Consider the following 18,203-nt stretch of genomic DNA (forward strand, 5'->3'; position numbering starts at 1 on the left):
AGGGGATGTTTCAATTTAAGTCAAGGGTTTAAAAAGAAGTGTTCAATAGAAATAGGAAGGTAGAGAGAAAAAAAAGGACACAGAGGGGGTCTTTCCAATTCAACGTAACAGAGACTAGACTTCATGACGGGGTCTTTCCAATTCAACGTAACAGAGACTAGACTTCATGACGGGGTCTTTCCAATTCAACGTAACAGAGACTAGACTTCATGACGGGGTCTTTCCTATTCAACGTAACAGAGACTAGACTTCATGACGGGGTCTTTCCAATTCAACGTAACAGAGACTAGACTTCATGACGGGGTCTTTCCAATTCAACGTAACAGAGACTAGACTTCATGACGGGGTCTTTCCATTTCAACGTAATAGAGACTAGACTTGATGAGTTTAAAAAAAAAGTGTATTAGTGGGACCGTTTCAATGGAAGTGTGAAAAAAAGAGAAGGGAAGTTATCGGTTAAATAACAACAACAATAACAACAACAATAACAACAACAATAAATCACACAATTTGAATGTATACGACAAACTTTAAATATGACCAGTGTACTAATGGCTCAACAAAGTTTAGCAAACCTCATAGGTGAACCACTGAATAACATTGATAGATTAACCAGTGAACAACGAAAAAACTATAACATTGTGAAAACTAGACTAATAGAAAATTTTGGAAAGACTCTAGAGCACTATTGAGAACTATGTACAAAATCGAAATACAGAAAAGTCTGAGGAAAAACGGAGATGTGAACGCAACAGTTCATGGCATTGCGTCAAAACATGCTAACATGGCTACAACTTTCACATTGCAACTTAGAAGACCCTAAACAGATTTTAGTTTTTTTCTTAATTGAAAATATGTCAATTAATGTTACAGTTTGAGTATTCTCATTTCTTAAGGAAAGAAAAATATTTTAAAAAGCTGAGCTTGTATCAAATTTAACAATGTACAAAGACTCACATTCGAAGATCAGTATATCAGTATCAGTAAATAGAAATATATAATTTAGCAGCAACTGTTAACAGTTATCAAATATCACCTAATAAATATAAGTATTCTAAAAACCTGCAATGTGCAAGAAAAGAAAAACACCACAACAGCAGAACTCAAACAGAACCAACATATATAAGAGAAATAACAGAACTCATCAGAGCTACAGCCCAAACTATAACAGAAGGAATTAGTATCAACAACAATAGGACAGTGAAGTAAGAAACAGAAGAACATGGCCAAGCTACAGCCCAACTAACAATAGATTATATCAAACAAACAGAAGAACATGGCCAAGCTACAGTCCAACTAACACTAGATCATATCAAACAAACAGAAGAACATGGCCAAGCTACAGTCTAACTAACACTAGATCATATCAAACAAACAGAAGAACATGGCCAAGCTACAGTCTAACTAACACTAGATCATATCAAACAAACAGAAGAACATGGCCAAGCTACAGTCCAACTAACACTAGATCATATCAAACAAACAGAAGAACATGACCAAGCTACAGTCCAACTAACACTAGATCATATCAAACAAACAGAAGAACATGGCCAAGCTACAGTCCAACTAACACTAGATCGTATGAAGGAAACGAAAGAAGATGACCAAACAAAATGTCAAATAGAGATCAATTGGAAAGAATGGAAAGAGAACATACACAACTATCGCACAAGGCAACATATAGCAGCACGCCAGCAGTAGTAACTGAAAGACTGATTCAAAATAAAACAGCAGCATATGTACACACAAAAGAAGCTATATTAGAAGTCCATCTATCCTTTGAAAACGGCATTACATTTTTGTTACTATTTGTGCCAGTGAATGTACTTCAATCATAGTCAAAAAGTGCTTGTGAAACCTGAACAGATATTAGAAGACAAAGTCACACTGACATATACTAATAAAGATTTGTGTGATTTCTGTGAGACAGCATTAGCTTACATCGAATCACCGTGGTTAACCAGTGAACATAAAGTGATAACAAAAGATAGCCCTGCAGTGGATTAGATTATCAGAGAAATACCAGGAATTAAAGAGATAATTGAAAAAAGATTTAATATAACGGATTCACAGACATGAACATAAAGAAAATGATGTTACTATTTCTACAACACAAAGTCAAGTAATTGAACAACAAAATAATGTTAGCAAAAATTTAGAGAGAAATGAAGTAGCGAATAAGACAAATCATTATACAGATCATGTAGTAAACATTTCAAGTCTATCAAGAACTGACGAGATGGCAAACCATTTTGAACTATTTTATTTACTTGGCTTTTGTCCAATGGGTAGATATCAAAATAGGTGAGAGACAAATCAAACAAAACAGCTTTAGTCTATTTGAAAACACAAAGAGATTGTCCTATCAAATTATCAATATATTTTCATCATACTTTATTTCAAGGAAGATACATTAGAGTCAAACACTTCAAAGCTAGCACTAGGACAACAGACAAAGAATATCAAATTGAATTAAGTTCCAATAAAATTATAGATAGTGATTTATTTGTAAATGCACCTACAATAAATAAATAAAGTCAAACTCATTTTTTACAGAGGTTTCTAAAGTAAATAAATAAAGCTTAACTCATTAAACAGTAAACACAGGTCAACCATGTAAAATGTAAAACAATACAAACAACAACACACACACAAAAATTGCCAAACCATTTGCACACAAACAAATGGTAGTGAAATGCAACCTGATGAAATGCAACCAGATGATAGTCAAAACAGAAAAATAAGAAATATAAAATGATAAAACACTAGCCAAGCTTAGAATTCACCCAAAGTAATAATAACAAAAGAAAGATTACCTTTAACATTTAAAATCGGCAAATAGAAGTCTATGAGCTAGAAATGATCAGGATATTCTAGGCATAGGTGACGAAGAGACCCTAATAATGTTTGTATAGAGGCCAATTTAGTAGATGAAGAAGATTATCAGAATGATATTGTCATTGTAGCCTTACCAAACTCTAGAAAGATAGAATGCAAAACTGGCATGGCTGAAATCAAATCACCATGGGTAAATGGGAAAATAAAAGTTGTCATACTTGAAAATACTATCAATCCAGTAATGATTGGATCCTATCCAAATGTTAGTACAGTGAGTAAAAAGCCTCTAATACAAAAAAAAAAACAAAACAATATGTTTTTATGACCTTCCTAATTCTGATTTAAAAAAAAAAAAGAAATGTGTCCAATGGTACAAGACATTTGTTTTTGAATATAGAGAAGTTTGGGAACATTTAAAACATGGGGAGACAATGTGGATGCAAATAAAAAAAAAACTTTCGCTACTACAAAATTTAGTTACATAAAAGGTACGGACCACCAATTAAGGAACACATCGTTAGTATCAGAGAGTTGTCGACTTAAAACATCGCTTATTCACTTGGGATTAATGTTCACAATAACTAGGATGTTATTATTTAAACGTTGAACTAGAACACATTGTTTGCAAACTCTATTTGTTAACAAACATTGGAATCTGATTACAACATTGGAACCAACATTTTCTTGTCACATGCTAGTGCAAACAAAAATGAATCTCTCGTACTCAAACAATGTACACATGATACTGTGGATGTTACAGAAGACTTCTTACATATTGGTATATATTATATTGTTAAAGGAATTCTTTCATATTGTTACAGAAGATATTGTGAATGAAAAGTTATTGTACCTATTTTTCACATTGTGACATAGGACATTGTCATTAAAAATTATGGTCACAATTTGTTCACATATAATTATGATAAAGAGTTCCAAATATTGGACACACTTGAATGTGGATATATGTATGATAAAGAATTCTAAATATTGGACATACTTGAATGTGGATGTATGTATGATAAAGAGTTCTAAATATTGGACACACTTGAATGTGGATGTATGTATGATAAAGAGTTCTAAATATTGGACACACTTGAATGTGGATGTATGTATGATAAAGAGTTCTAAATATTGGACACACTTGAATGTGGATGTATGTATGATAAAGAGTTCTAAATATTGGACACACTTGAATGTGGATGAATGTATTTGAAGTACATGTACAGAATTAATTGAGATGTAAAATATTTATTTAAAAAAAAAAGAATTGAGTTATCTTACATGAATATGATTGATATTGGATTATTGCTCTAGTATGACATTTTCTTTGGTACAACAAATATATTGTGTAACACTTTGTCAAATTGAGAAACATTTGTCAAATATTTATTGAATTCAATTTGAACCAAATAATTGTATTATTAAGCAATAAGAGATAACTTTCAGATCTATTTTGATCCCTACTTATGATAATTATATGCTGTCAAGTTGAAAGAAACCAAAGTTGGTGCCCTCCAGTAGGACACTCTAGTTTGAGAGTTGAGTAGTTGACAACACTCGTGTTTTTTTTTTGGGGGGGGGGAATACTTTAAACCTTGAGCAATCAGCAGCCAGTAAGTGGCAGTCATTATAAGAACTTAATAGAGACCAAGATATTGTATATATTAAACGTATTATTTGTGTCGTGTCCGCTATATCAAGTGTAATTTCCTCATTTTATGAGTGATGTCTGAAAGCACAAGTATTTCTCCTGATTATGCATACATTAAAAGCATACATTCATCCTGACAACGTCTACATTCTCAAACTATAACATGAACCCAATGCGCCTACATTGTCACTCCATAACATGAACCCAATGTCACCCAATATGTCTACATTGTCACTCTATAACACGAACCCAATGTCACCCAATATGCCTATAACATGAACCCAATGTCACCCAATGCGCCTACATTGTCACTCTATAACACGAACCCAATGTCACCCAATGCGCCAACAATGTCACTCTATAACACGAACCCAATGTCAGCCAATATGCCTATAACATGAACCCAGGATCACCCAATGTGCCTACATTGTCACACCATAACATGCACCCAAGGTAACTCAATGTGCCTACATTGTCACACTATAACATGAACCTAAGGTCACCCAATGTGCCTACATTGTCACACTATAACATGAACTCAATGTGCCTACATTGTCACACTATAACATGAACCTAAGGTCACCCAATGTGCCTACATTGTCACACCATAACATGCACCCAAGGTAACTCAATGTGCCTACATTGTCACACTATAACATGAACCTAAGGTCACCCAATGTGCCTACATTGTCACACTATAACATGAACTCAATGTGCCTACATTGTCACACTATAACATGAACCTAAGGTCACCCAATGTGCCTACATTGTCACACCATAACATGCACCCAAGGTAACTCAATGTGCCTACATTGTCACATTATAACATGAACCTAAGGTCACCCAATGTGCCTACATTGTCACACTATAACATGAACTCAATGTGCCTACATTGTCACACTATAACATGAACCCAAGGTCACCCAATGTGCCTACATTGTCACACCATAACACGAACAAAATGTCACCCAATGACTATCCCAAAATAACCCGCTGACATTTATCTACATTTATATTCTTAGATTTTTATATGTTTTATTGATTTTTAAATCACCCTATGATGTACCAGAGTATGAAGTGCCTGGAATTTATTGTTACAACTGAAATACGCCCCCCAACCAAAGTAAATAAACAGCTCGACTTCTTTTTAGTACAATACTTTAGTGGTATTAATTGTTCTGCTAATTTTTCCTCGGCTTCGAAGAGCGCTCTGAAATTTCCAGTCTTCTTCGAAGAACACCCAGTAATTTTGAATTGGAACCTGATTAGTTCTGGACACAGCCGATCGATGATCTCCGTAATCTGCTTTCAGTTGGTGGTACATTTTTACAGTTGCGAATTTGTCAGAAATATCCACTGACTTGTCATAGTCATTTAATAATGAAACTAATTTCTTTTTGCGAGTTTCAAGACTTTCTTTTTCTGATCGAAACGTTTCTTGTTGAGAATTAAATTTTCTTTTAATCTTTTGTTTCAGAACATTGGCTCGTGCTTTGAGTTGCTCTATGTTTTCATTAAGATCACGTTCCACCGCGTTTAAAAGAGCGGTTTTCTTTTCTTCGACAAGTCTAATGGCTGAACTATGGATATTGACACAATTAGCCAAATCATTCATCGTTTTGTTATAGGTCTCTCTTTGTCGGCGGAATTTATCTGAGTGACTTTCATAATACTGACGAAAATCAAAAATTCTGTGTCCATTCATTGCATTGTGTGTCACGATAGTGCAATTGCTGCATATGGGTTCGTGACATTTTCTGCAGTAAAAGTCTAAACATTGATCTGTGTGAAGGGTACAGCAAGGCTTCTGTCTGAACATCTCCGACATTTCATCGTTGCCTAGGTCCAATAGATTGATGCTTTCGGCAGCCATTTGGAGGTCACTAAATGTTCATACCACTAGCTGTTGAAATAAGAATGTATTTTAACTGTTAAACAAAAATACTTATATATAATATATTCGAGTTAATATGTTGGATTATTTTGTGGGGCAAAAATGTTTGACACGTTTCAGATCTTCCTTCAGAGTTTTTAATATAATTTACTTCCTAGTCCAAAACTTCCGCAGGACCAGCAGCCACCACAGTCAATGAGAATGGATGTCACGTATTCAAACCAAACTGACATACATATGTAATGACTTTTTTCCTAACAAGTCTTGTCATTATCTCGAGTCATGTCGAATCCAGAATCCAGGAGCAATATTTATTTCTAATTTAATTTGATTTTTAGAAGTTTTAATACAAACGCAATACTCTAGAAGCAAACTTAGTCAAATTATAAATAAAATTAGAATTTGTTCATGATTTAGTCATTTGAGTAGAAGGTTTGATTCATTCCATTTTAGTCAAAAATAGCATTAGTTGACCTAGACTTTATTTCAGTGTTGTAACTAACGTCAATGTTACCCGGCATTTGTCATCACCATCAACTTTACCGCCTAAATTTCCCTATACAATTTATCATAAGTATGTTTTCTTTATAAAAATCACAATACAGTAAACATTGATTGTTACACAACTGTAATGTGAGTGTCAATTCTATTTAAAACATTTATGGCCCTAAAGCTTAGGCGTATTAGTAGGCTTCATTATTATTTATATTGGAAACCGACTTAATGAAAACAGTTTTACATTACGTTTGTGTCTCTCACACCTTTAAGAAATACCGATCAAGACACTGCCTTAGTCATCTTGGGGATAAGGGGGAGACTGCAATGGTCCCCTATCATGTTCCGAGAAAAAGACCCATGGCTTGATAGTAGTTCATTCTCGTATTTAGCAAGATAATATGTTGATGAGGTCATTTACAAAGGCCGCGGGATACACATTTGAGACCTAAAGAAAATCCGCTGCCGAGGACAGACACAGACGGCGAAAGTAGAATCTAAATCAACCACTGGCGGACAATGATTATGTTGAAGTGGCAAAATATATAGGTCGCAGCTGGGGCTTCGTAGCCACGGTAAATACTGCATTCCTCATTAATCTTCGGACTCGAAGACAAGCCTTATTATAATTATACCGGTATATAAATAGATCCAGAGACATACATTAAATGAACATAATCATGCTATTGTCACTTTTTTTTTTAAGATATCTGCTTTTGCCAAAGTGAAAATGTTCCACTTGGGTGTCATTGCGCAATAAACAAAACAATCACCAGAACATTATTGTTATATTCAAATATTTAGCATTTTACAACGAATTAGTGTTTAGCCTACTCAAAGCATTATTGGATTTTAAGTCTACAAATAGGAATGTTGTATTAACAATAGGATATAAGCTTTACTTAGGATAGGCCTACATATATATACTTATACAAATGTGCTTTCTATTATAACTGACTAGACATATTTTACCCGCGACCCGCGGGTCTTTATTTGCGTATCACTGTCGATATAGTCACTGAGAGTGTTTTGTAAACAATTAAACGAAATAATTTTTAGTACGAGATTCATGAATGAATCTCTATCTCAACACGGCTTCGCAGTTTTCATAAACGAATGTATTAAAAATGCTTTAGAAAACCAAATTTGAATGTTAATTTGATCAAAATATGAAATGAATGGACTATAATTAGTATGTTCATGTGTTAAAGTATAAAACTATCTGTGCAAAGAAAAGTTATTTCAGCCTAGAGTTGAATTAGAGTTTTAGACCTAGGAATGGAAAGATGTGTGTTTGAGTTTGAGTTTAGGCACATCGGCACAATTTAGACCATGTCGTGCCCGTAATCCTTTAAGGATCACACTCCCTTTACATAACAAGGGCTAAACTCTATACAGTTAAATGTGTAACATTACGGTATTGTCTAATGAAAGAGTGTTCGTCAGTAAATCTGTAGTCACAGATATAAGGAACTAATTTATGTAAAAAATGCCTTTGAAACACAAAATTGAAGGTTAATCTTACAATGGACCTTCTTTTGTAATTTCATGTGCCAAAGTAAAAAAACTATCTGCGCAAAGTGTATTTCTTAAAAGTAGATCTAGATCTAAATCCTTTCGATCTTTTCTTGTGTCAACATTGTAAACATGGCCTAGATCCATAAATACTATAGCTTTAATAGAGTCGGACAACTTTTTTTTTTGAGGGTCTTAAGTTTGTTTTAGGACTACAATGCATACACTACGGTCTAAGTTAGTACCCAAGGAACAATTCTGCCAAATTTTATCAAGATCGGTGAAACGGTTTTGATTTCTATACGGGAACATACATAGGCTACATACGCCTAACATTCTACTTTATATTTTAGATTACAATCATTAATACTATCCATTTGTTCAATATAATCTTTTTTTTTTTCAGTGTTTAAAAAATGATTCTGATTCATGAGACCTTAAAGATATTTTGAAAAAAACAAACAAATTAATTATGAAATTATACATAAGACAAAAACAAAAAATTACATACATCTAAATAAAAAAACTAGCGAAAGATTTATAAAAGTAGGATAACTACATATAGAATACATACGTACAAAAGTCACCTCTGACTACATTACCAGGGAATGCGACTGATAATAAACCCTTGTAATGATACAAACTAAATATATCTGTAGGATCTAACAGCCATATATCAACCTTCGTCAAGGGAGATGACGTCACCTTTTATGGTATACTAGATTAACGTCCTACTTTCGAAAGAAGATAACAATACAAAAGATATGCACCCCTTTACGTGGGCATTCTTTGTACAGCAATGTCCCCTATAAGAACAATAAGATAAAATAGATGACATAAAATCGAAATCACGTTAAAAAAAATACATGTAGGTTAATACTAAATACAAATTTAACTTTCATGCTTCTTTAGTAATGTCCAAAAAAATGTGTATGTGTCAATCCCATATACTCCATAACAGAATTGCGACAGCCGTTTTAGCGTCGCTGTTTCTACGCTAGAGGTTCTTATGATAATTAAAAACGATTCACAAATAGGTTACATTCTCTTCACCCCGTTCTCTCCCCCCAGAAAAAAGGGCTTTAATAAAGGGGCTGACTATTTCACGAATACATATCGCGAACTATGATAGGTCAGATTCCTTTCTGTATTCACGACACTGAATATAACATGCTTACATGTTTACCCCTTAAGTTATTGGCGAGGTGTACAAAGTATGATATTCATGGGCGTAGCCGAGGAAGGGGTTAGAGTTCACCCCCCTCCGAAACAAATGGGTTTTGAGGTAAAAAACAAACAAAAAAAAAACAACCTACTTTTTAACAAAAAAATAACTAAAGCAAACTTTAGTCCCCAAATTCCACAATCGTAGCCAACGAGAGTTAAGATGTTAAAATACTCGATCCTATATTTAAAAAAACAACAATAAATCAACAGCCGCTATATTACATAATTAATTACATAATATTTTATACATAAAACACAACAGCAGATAGTCAAAGCAAAATACAATGGTGAATAAAACATCTAAACACATCTGCAATACTGTTTGATAGCCAACTGTTTATTTAATAAATTAGTCTGTTAAACCCTGTAGTTGGGTTTTGATTTCCTTTCTCTTAGGTTGTATTGGCAGGTTGGATTGGTACTATCAGTACCAACAAAGTTACTTAACGACTCGATGGTCAAGGCTTCAACCGATTAGATTGACTCGGTTGTTTAGTTAGCTGGAGGATTCAGAAATCTCTGCGTTGTTTTCTGTTTCGCTTTGAAGTGAGGGTGTCGCATTTTCGGAAGAATCGTCTCTCAGCACAAGGGGTCTCACATTTTCTGTGAAACAGTCATTTTCTTTGGGCGCCAACAATCTTAATGAAACTGTTTCTCCTCGGCCCGTAGGTGTTCTTATAAGAGCGTATTGAGGGTGGCTGTTCACTAGCTCTACCTCTTCTGTTAATGGGTCATACTTTGAGGATCTATTATTTCTTTTTATTAACACGGGACCAGGAGATGTTAACCACGTTGGTAGGGATGTTCCAGAACTACTTCTGTGATAGAATCCAAAGAGTCTCTCGTATGGAGTTTTGTTCGTCGCCGTGCACAGAAGTGACCGAATTGAGTGCAACGCGTCATGTAATACTAGTTCCCATTGAGATGTACACAAGTCATGGGAGTGTAAAGCTTAAGTTATAGCTTTCCAAAGACTACTATTCAGTTTATCTATTTGACCGTTTCTTCAAAGATTATAAGGCGTGGTCCTGCTCGTAGCCTCTCCTTTTTCGTTAAGATACTTCTGTACTTCAGTAGACATAAAAGAAGTACGTCTGTCGGTATGGGCATAGGAGTGTAGCTCGAATAAGGGGAATAACTTATTTAGGCATTTAACAACAGTAGCAGTAAGTAGATATTTATTGCGTGAATTAGAAGGGAGAGGCCTCTTAAAGTCCATGCTTATTCTTTCGAATGGCTGAGAGGCTTTGATTAATTGTCCTATTGGTTGCCTGAAGAATCGTTTAAGTTCAGCACATGTCTGGCACTGGTTGATCACTGTTTTAACGTCATTGCAAGAAAAAGGTAAACTTTTTGATCTCACAAAATGTAGCATACGAGTTACACCAGGGTGACAAACTATTATGGAGTAACTTTAAGTCGTTACGTGACATTGCGGATAAGTAGCGATTTCTGCTAAAGGTATCGGCAGCAGTGTTCTGTTTACCTGGTCTGTAAACGACGTCATAGTGAAAGCAGGATAGCTCTAACCTCCACCTTTGGATCTTCTCATTCTTGATCTTGCCTTTATTTTGTCTACAATACATAAAAGGACAAGGATCGCTGGTCTGTGACAAGGCTTGAAGGGTAAAGGGTCTTCCGATAAGAAAGTGTTTCCACTTTCTCAAAGATTCTACTATTGCATACGCTTCTTTTTCCACCAATGAGTGTCTCTTTTCACCTTGCGATAGTGTCCGGAAAAATAAATCCACATTCTTGGTTAAATGTAGCTAGCTATGTCAAAAGCATCTGTCTCCACTATTAGCGGACGAGTGTAATCTATAGTGTAAACAGCGGATTTCTCAAGCTCGTCCTTTACGTCCTGGAATGCTTTTTAGACCTCCTTAGGGACAGGAAATCGTTTATTTTTAGCTAAGAGGCTGATTTTGTCTGAGCAATTAGGAATCTATAGAGAATAATAGGCCAGCAGGCCAACACTTCGTTTCTGTTCTCGCAGGTTCGACGAGCATTTAATTCCCGCAAGACTATGAATCTTTCTGGGTCATGCTTGAGCTGACCTTTAGATATTTCATATCCCAGGAGGTCTGACACTTTGTGTTCCGATCTCACTTTTAGGTTTGTTGAAGGTAATACCATACTTCTGATCATAGCCGGGGGGGGGGTGATATGAAATTCCCCCCTCCCCAGGTGGGGGGGGGGATCGGAATTAAGTGATTGATTTTTGCTTTGATTTTGTTTATTTTAGGTGAGATTTTAATACTAAACCATCACTTGCTCCAACACAACCAAGGGTTTTGAGTTTAAAACCCTCTACCAGGGGGGTTCAAGTATAAAACCCCATACCAGGGGGTTTGAGTTTTAAAAAACACTACCAGGGTTTTTTGCAGTTAAATCCCCCTCTTCTATAAAACAAAACAACAAAAAATGCAAACGACAATCCCCAAATTCCAAGAGCATAGCTAAGGAAGATTTTGATTTTAAACCCATCTCTAAAAATTACGATAAACCCCCTCTTCAATATAAAAAAAGCAAATTACACACTCAAAACTCTATGAGCGTAGCCAAAGGGGTTTTGAGTTTACCCTCCGCCCTCTTCAGTAGGATTTAAAGCTAAAAAAATACCTCTTCAATATAAAAAAGCGAATTACGCACTCAAAATGTTATGAGCGTAGCTAAATGGGTTTTGACTTAGTTTTAAGTTTACCCCCCCCCTTCAGCGGGGTTTGAAGGTAAAAAATACCTCTTTAATAATAAAAACAAAGCAAATTATCCACTCAAAATGTTATGAGTGTAGTCAAAGGGGTTTTGAGTTTAAACTCCCCTCCAGTGGAGTTTGAAGCTAAAAAATACATCTTCAGTGTAAGAAAAAAAGCAAATTACGCACTCAAAATGCTATGAGCGTTGCCAAATGGGGTTTTGAGTTTAAACCCCCCTTCAGCGGAGTTTGAAGCTAAAAAATACTTCAATATAAAAAGAAGCAAATTACACACTAAAATTATTTGAGCTTAGCCAATTCAATTGGGGGATTTGAGTTTAAACCCCTCTCCTACAGATGGCTTTTTTTTTCAAAATTTAAAAACCCTCCAGATGGTTCTGAGTTTAAAATCCCCCTACAGAGCGTTTTGAGGTGGAAAAACCTCTATTTTCAATATTATTCTAAAGCACACTACAGTAACTAAATTCTATTACCGTAGCTAAATGGGGTTTTGAATTGAAAAAAAAAAAACCAATGCCAGAGATTTTTTAGTTTAAAACCTCCAACAGATGATTTTGACGATAAAACTTCACTTTCGATATAAAATCTAAAGCAAACTACAGTCACTTAATTCCAAGAGTGTATTCAAGAGAGGTTACACATTTCTATCAATGGCGGGGCTCCATTAGTAAAGTGCAGTGAATAGTCATCTGCCGAAATTGAAAAACACTAAATGTGGCTCAACAAAGATGGCTAAGACAGATTTTAGGAGTCATTTATAGAGATCGGGTCTAAATTAAGGAAATCCTAAGCCGAACTGGGAGTCGACCCCTTAGTAAGATTGTGACAGAGCGTTGCATGAGGTTTGCGGGACATGTTCTCTGACAAACTGAATTACGCATAAGAAGAGTTGCGATGACATCCTAGTACAACTTGGCGCCACACATTCATGGAGGTCCTTAGAGCAGGTGGGAAGAGGCTTCAGTCATTACCAGTGACAGATTTTTGTGGAAACAGCTTGACGGCAAATGCGCCGAACGGCAAGGGAGGGTCTAAGTCAGTAAGAATAGCACATTAGGTTTTAAAAAAAACAAACTTTTTTAATAGCAGGATAATTCACTGTAGATACCTAAGAATATGCATTTTGTTGGTTTTCAATACCAGAAATGGTGCTTTGCGGCGTGGCAGCGTCCCGCGCTGGGGGATCTCCTAGCGCTTCCCCAGACCCCTTTACTGGCAATGGCGGGGAGTCTACAATTTTACCACTAACTCCAGGAAGAACCTATTCACATGCACACATAAAATAAATACATAAAAATTATTTTTTTCGCGGATGAGGAGGGGGGGGGGAGAAACAAAATCCCCCTCCAAACCCCGCCCCCCCCCCCCAATGCTTCTGATCTACTTTGAAGAATCTCTGTGCAGGTTTCGATCATGAGATTCGGCATCATGTCCACAGATGGTCACGTTGCCCACATAGAATTACATCTGAACATATAAGGCTTATCTTCGAGTCCAAAGATTAGTGAGGAATACAGTATTTCCCGCGGCTGCGCAGCCTCAGCTATGACCTACATATTTTGCCACATCCAGGGCAAGCATAACCATTGTCCGCAGGTGGTCGATTTAGATTTTCTTTTCGTCATCTGCGTTTGTCATCGGCAGCAGATTTTCTTTTGGTCTCAAATGTTTATCCCGCGGCCTTCGTGAGTGACCTCCAGCTGTCTATTTCCGACGCCGCATGCATCCAGGTGCTCTCTTCTATGTCAGCCAAGGAAAGTTGACGCCTAAGCTGGTCTTTGAAGCGTTTCCGTGGGGCGCCTTTGTTACGTCGACCACCTTTTAGCTCACCAAAAAAGACTGCCTTAGGCATACGTTCGTCTCCCATACGGGATACGTGCCCTGCCCAGCGTAGATGTCGGACCATAAGAAGTCCCTCTATACTGTCCATACCGGCGTTCGCAAGGACATTGCTGTTTGTAGTGCGGTCCTGCAACCGTATGTCCATGATGGAGAGCAAACATCTTTGGTGAAAGCGCTCAAGAAGTCTTAGTTGTTTTTTAAATAGTGTCCATGTCTCAGAGCCATATAGAAGGGTTGAGAGAACCACCGCCTGGTAGACATTGATTTTTGTAGGCAGGCGGAGCGATTTGTTCTTCCATACTCTCGCCTGAAGGCGTCCAAAAGCGCTTTTAGCCCTGGCCAGACAAATTTAATTACATATAATGAATTAAAAAATTGATTAATTATTATTTTTTTTAAGTTAAGGCTTTGTTAGGTACAATAAATAATTGTGAACATTTTCAACAAGATCCGAGACTGGGCGAGGGAGAAATAACGAGTAAAAACATTCGTACCAGACAGACAGAGTGAGCTGATATATGCTTTGTAATGAAAGAAAGATTAATGGCTAAAGGAATAGTCATTTGATTATATTACTAAATGTAATTCTATTAGACTAGTGTCGTTAAACTACAAAATGCCCATATGGTTGAGTTGAGTTTTTGGCACATCGGCTCACTTTAGGCCATGTCGTGCCCATGCCCATTTGGCAGTTCGCCTTTGGTACTAACTCATAACGAAGTAGGCCTAAATGCTCAATAATGGTGACAGCTTTTTTTTTATATTTCATAGATGTATGCCCTATCGATAAAAGCACACTGTCACCTACCGCACTAAAGATTGAAAATCGATTGAAGCGCATCCTTTTTTCTTAGATTGATGTTTATGACGTATTGAAAACAAGTTGATTTTAGATTGAACTTTCATTTATATGTAGAAATAAAAAATTATCATCGGGCACCTATCTAAATAAACATAGGAATATATGCCTACATTCAACTTATAGACTACATATTTTGCCACATCGTGCGGAGGCATAGCAATTGTCTGCAAGTGGTTGACTTAGACTTTATTTTCGCCGTTTACGTCTGTCCTCGGCAGCGGATTTTCTTTAGGTCTCAAATGTGTATCCCGCGGCCTATGTAAGCGACCTCCAGCTGGGTCGTTTTGAAGCCGATTGCAACCAGGTTCCCTCTTCTATGTCAACTAAGGCAAGACTAAGATAATCTAGATTTCCCGAACATGAAAATAAGGACAAACTTTAGTCAAGTCCGTCTCATAGCCTGTCTTCGCTTCCCTATTTCCTTGTCCTTGTCTACTATCAGCCTTATTCCAACCTTGTCTCTGATTCTGATCTGTTATAATGAGGGCGTCTGTTGCACTTGCGGATCAAGAACTTTGGAGTGGGGGAGGGGGGCAATTTTTTTCCAAACCTTAACCCTATCGCCCAGTAAACCCTGACCCTATGCATAAACGTGCGTACAGCATATATTTATATACACACACACACATATATATATATATATATATATATATATATATATATATATATATATATATATATATATGAGTCGTCAATGTTGGCGACTATCCGATTCTTCGCTCGGAAGTAGCAGCAGCAGTAAAAGCCCTGAAAAAGGGAAAATCGGCCGGAGTTGACAACATTCCTGGCGAACTTCTTCAGGCGGGAGGAGAAACTATGATACACGCACTCTATATGATTTGCAACAAGATCTGGCAATCAGGAGATTGGCCCAAACCCTGGACCCAATTACTCATAATAACCCTTCCAAAGAAAGGCAACTTACAACTCAGTCAAAACTATCGTACCATCAGCCTCATAAGTCATCCCAGCAAAGTACTGTTAAAAATTATATTAAACCGGCTAAAACCGATAGCAGACAACATCATATCAGAAGAACAAGCAGGTTTTAGACAAGGTCGCAGCACAACAGAGCAAATCCTAAACCTCAGAATACTCTGTGAGAAATATCTCCAACACCAAGAGAATCTTTTCCATGTCTTTATTGATTTCAAGAAAGCTTTCGATCGAGTATGGCACGGAGCACTCTGGGCGACAATGGAAAAGTACAACATTAATAAAAACATAATCAAAGTTATCCAGAACCTCTACAAGGAGGCCACCAGTGCGGTGTACTTCAACAATAATATTGGGGACTGGTTCAAAACCACAGTTGGAGTAAGACAAGGCTGCCTACTGTCACCAACACTCTTCAATATCTTCCTTGAAAGGATAATGGAAGATGCCCTCGAGGGCTATGAAGGTACTGTTAGCATTGGAGGAAGAAGAATTACTAACTTGCGCTTCGCAGATGACATTGACGGCCTAGCAGGGACAGAAGAAGAACTAGCTGACCTGGTGATGCGCATTGACAAGACTTCCGCAGCATATGGCATGCAAATAAATGCCGAAAAAACACAAATTATGACCAATAGCCATCAGGGCTTTAAAAGAGGCATCAGTATTGGAGGTGAAAAGCTAACTAGTGTTAACAGCTTCAAATACCTCGGAGCTATTGTCTCAGATGAGGGAACAAAACCAAAACTATTGGCCCAAATAGCACAGTCCACAGCAGCCCTTTCAAAACTTAAAATAATATGGAAAGATAAGGGCTTAGCCCTCGGCACCAAAATTAGACTGATGCGCTCTCTGGTCATGGCCACATTTTTATATGCTTGTGAGTCGTGGACGTTGAATGCAGAGCTTGAGAGGAGGATCCTAGCAATGGAATTGAGATGCTACAGAAGGATCCTAGGCATCACATTCAAAGACCGCATCACAAACCAAGAAATCAGAGACAGGGTTACTCATGACGACCTGCTTACTATTGTGAAAAAACGAAAGGTTAAAACCTTTGGCCACATTACGAGATCTACGGGGCTCGCAAAGACCTTTCTTCAGGGAACAGTGCCAGGGGAAAGAAGAAGAGGCAGACAGAAAAAGCGATGGGAGGACAACATTAAAGAATGGACAGGCCTGCCATTGAGAGAGGGGCAAAAAAAAAGGGAGGAATGGAGAAAGACGGTCGACAAATCTTGCCTGGTGCCCCAACGGTCCAACAGACTAAGGGATAGGTAAAGGTAAAGGTAATATATGAGAATTTTAAAAAAGCAGTATTTCTCAAACTTAGGCGAAAAAAAACAGAAACAGTCATGTTGAGGCCTTTCTCTTGCAAGCTTGGGGCCAAAAGCGTTTTCTTGCATTCTTCACTGCAGAAACGCATTCTTCTGACATCTACAGCTCAATATTCATCAGTGAGTTTCGCCAAAAGCGTTTTGTTGCATTCTCCTGACCTAAAGGTCATTATTCATCATATTAAAAAGGGACCTTTTGAATAATGTTGTATTTGAAAAATATTCTAATATGAATTTATAGGCCCTTAATGCATTGCAAATAAACCAATTTGCTCCTTGAAAAGATAAGATACCCCACATATTTAGATTTGGGGGTAACCAAGTGGGGGGGGGGGGCGGTCGCCCCCTACCGCCCCCCCCCCTGGATCCGCCAGTGGTCTGTTGTGATAAATGTTATCCGTCTCTTTTCAAAGACTACTATTTCTTCAATGTCACAACCCCTGTTTAATTTTGTTTGCCACTTTATAAGACCTTATTAATTTTACTATATCATCTACAGATTTCGGTTTTCTCTCTAGTAAGAATATTTTCAATTCCTCCTGACTCTCAAAATCAACTTTGTCAAGTATAATAAAAGTTCGTCAAAAATCTTTTCTATTTTTGCTGATTCTGTCCAATTGTCAAAGTTGCTGTTCATTTGGTCTAAAAATGTCTGCGGGTCTTCACTGAATCTATGGAACAATTGACATATTGTAAATGCATGTAAATCAGAAACCAGTAATAGGATTCTTTACTAGTGACAATAAGTTCATGACAAATGAAGATACAGTCGATATTGATATTACATGTGAACCATTTGCCTTCATTACAATGGTATAAATCTAGATTTGTAATGTTCAGCTGAGTAGTTAAACTCAGCAAAACAATTGACTCGTTAAACAATTATACTT

At 36.9% G+C, this 18,203-nt stretch overlaps 1 long non-coding RNA gene across 1 annotated transcript; it reads right to left on the minus strand.

Moving 5' to 3' along the window:
* Positions 1–4,202: 4,202 nt before the first annotated feature.
* Positions 4,203–9,027, minus strand: LOC129927900 (uncharacterized). The gene is made up of 2 exons (XR_008779553.1): positions 8,972–9,027; positions 4,203–6,392 (listed from the first exon to the last, which is right to left on the minus strand). It is a non-coding gene; the product is annotated as an uncharacterized LOC129927900 (long non-coding RNA).
* Positions 9,028–18,203: the final 9,176 nt, after the last annotated feature.

Source organism: Biomphalaria glabrata, chromosome 8, assembly GCF_947242115.1.
Source record: "Biomphalaria glabrata chromosome 8, xgBioGlab47.1, whole genome shotgun sequence".
NCBI classification, from domain to species: domain Eukaryota; kingdom Metazoa; phylum Mollusca; class Gastropoda; family Planorbidae; genus Biomphalaria; species Biomphalaria glabrata.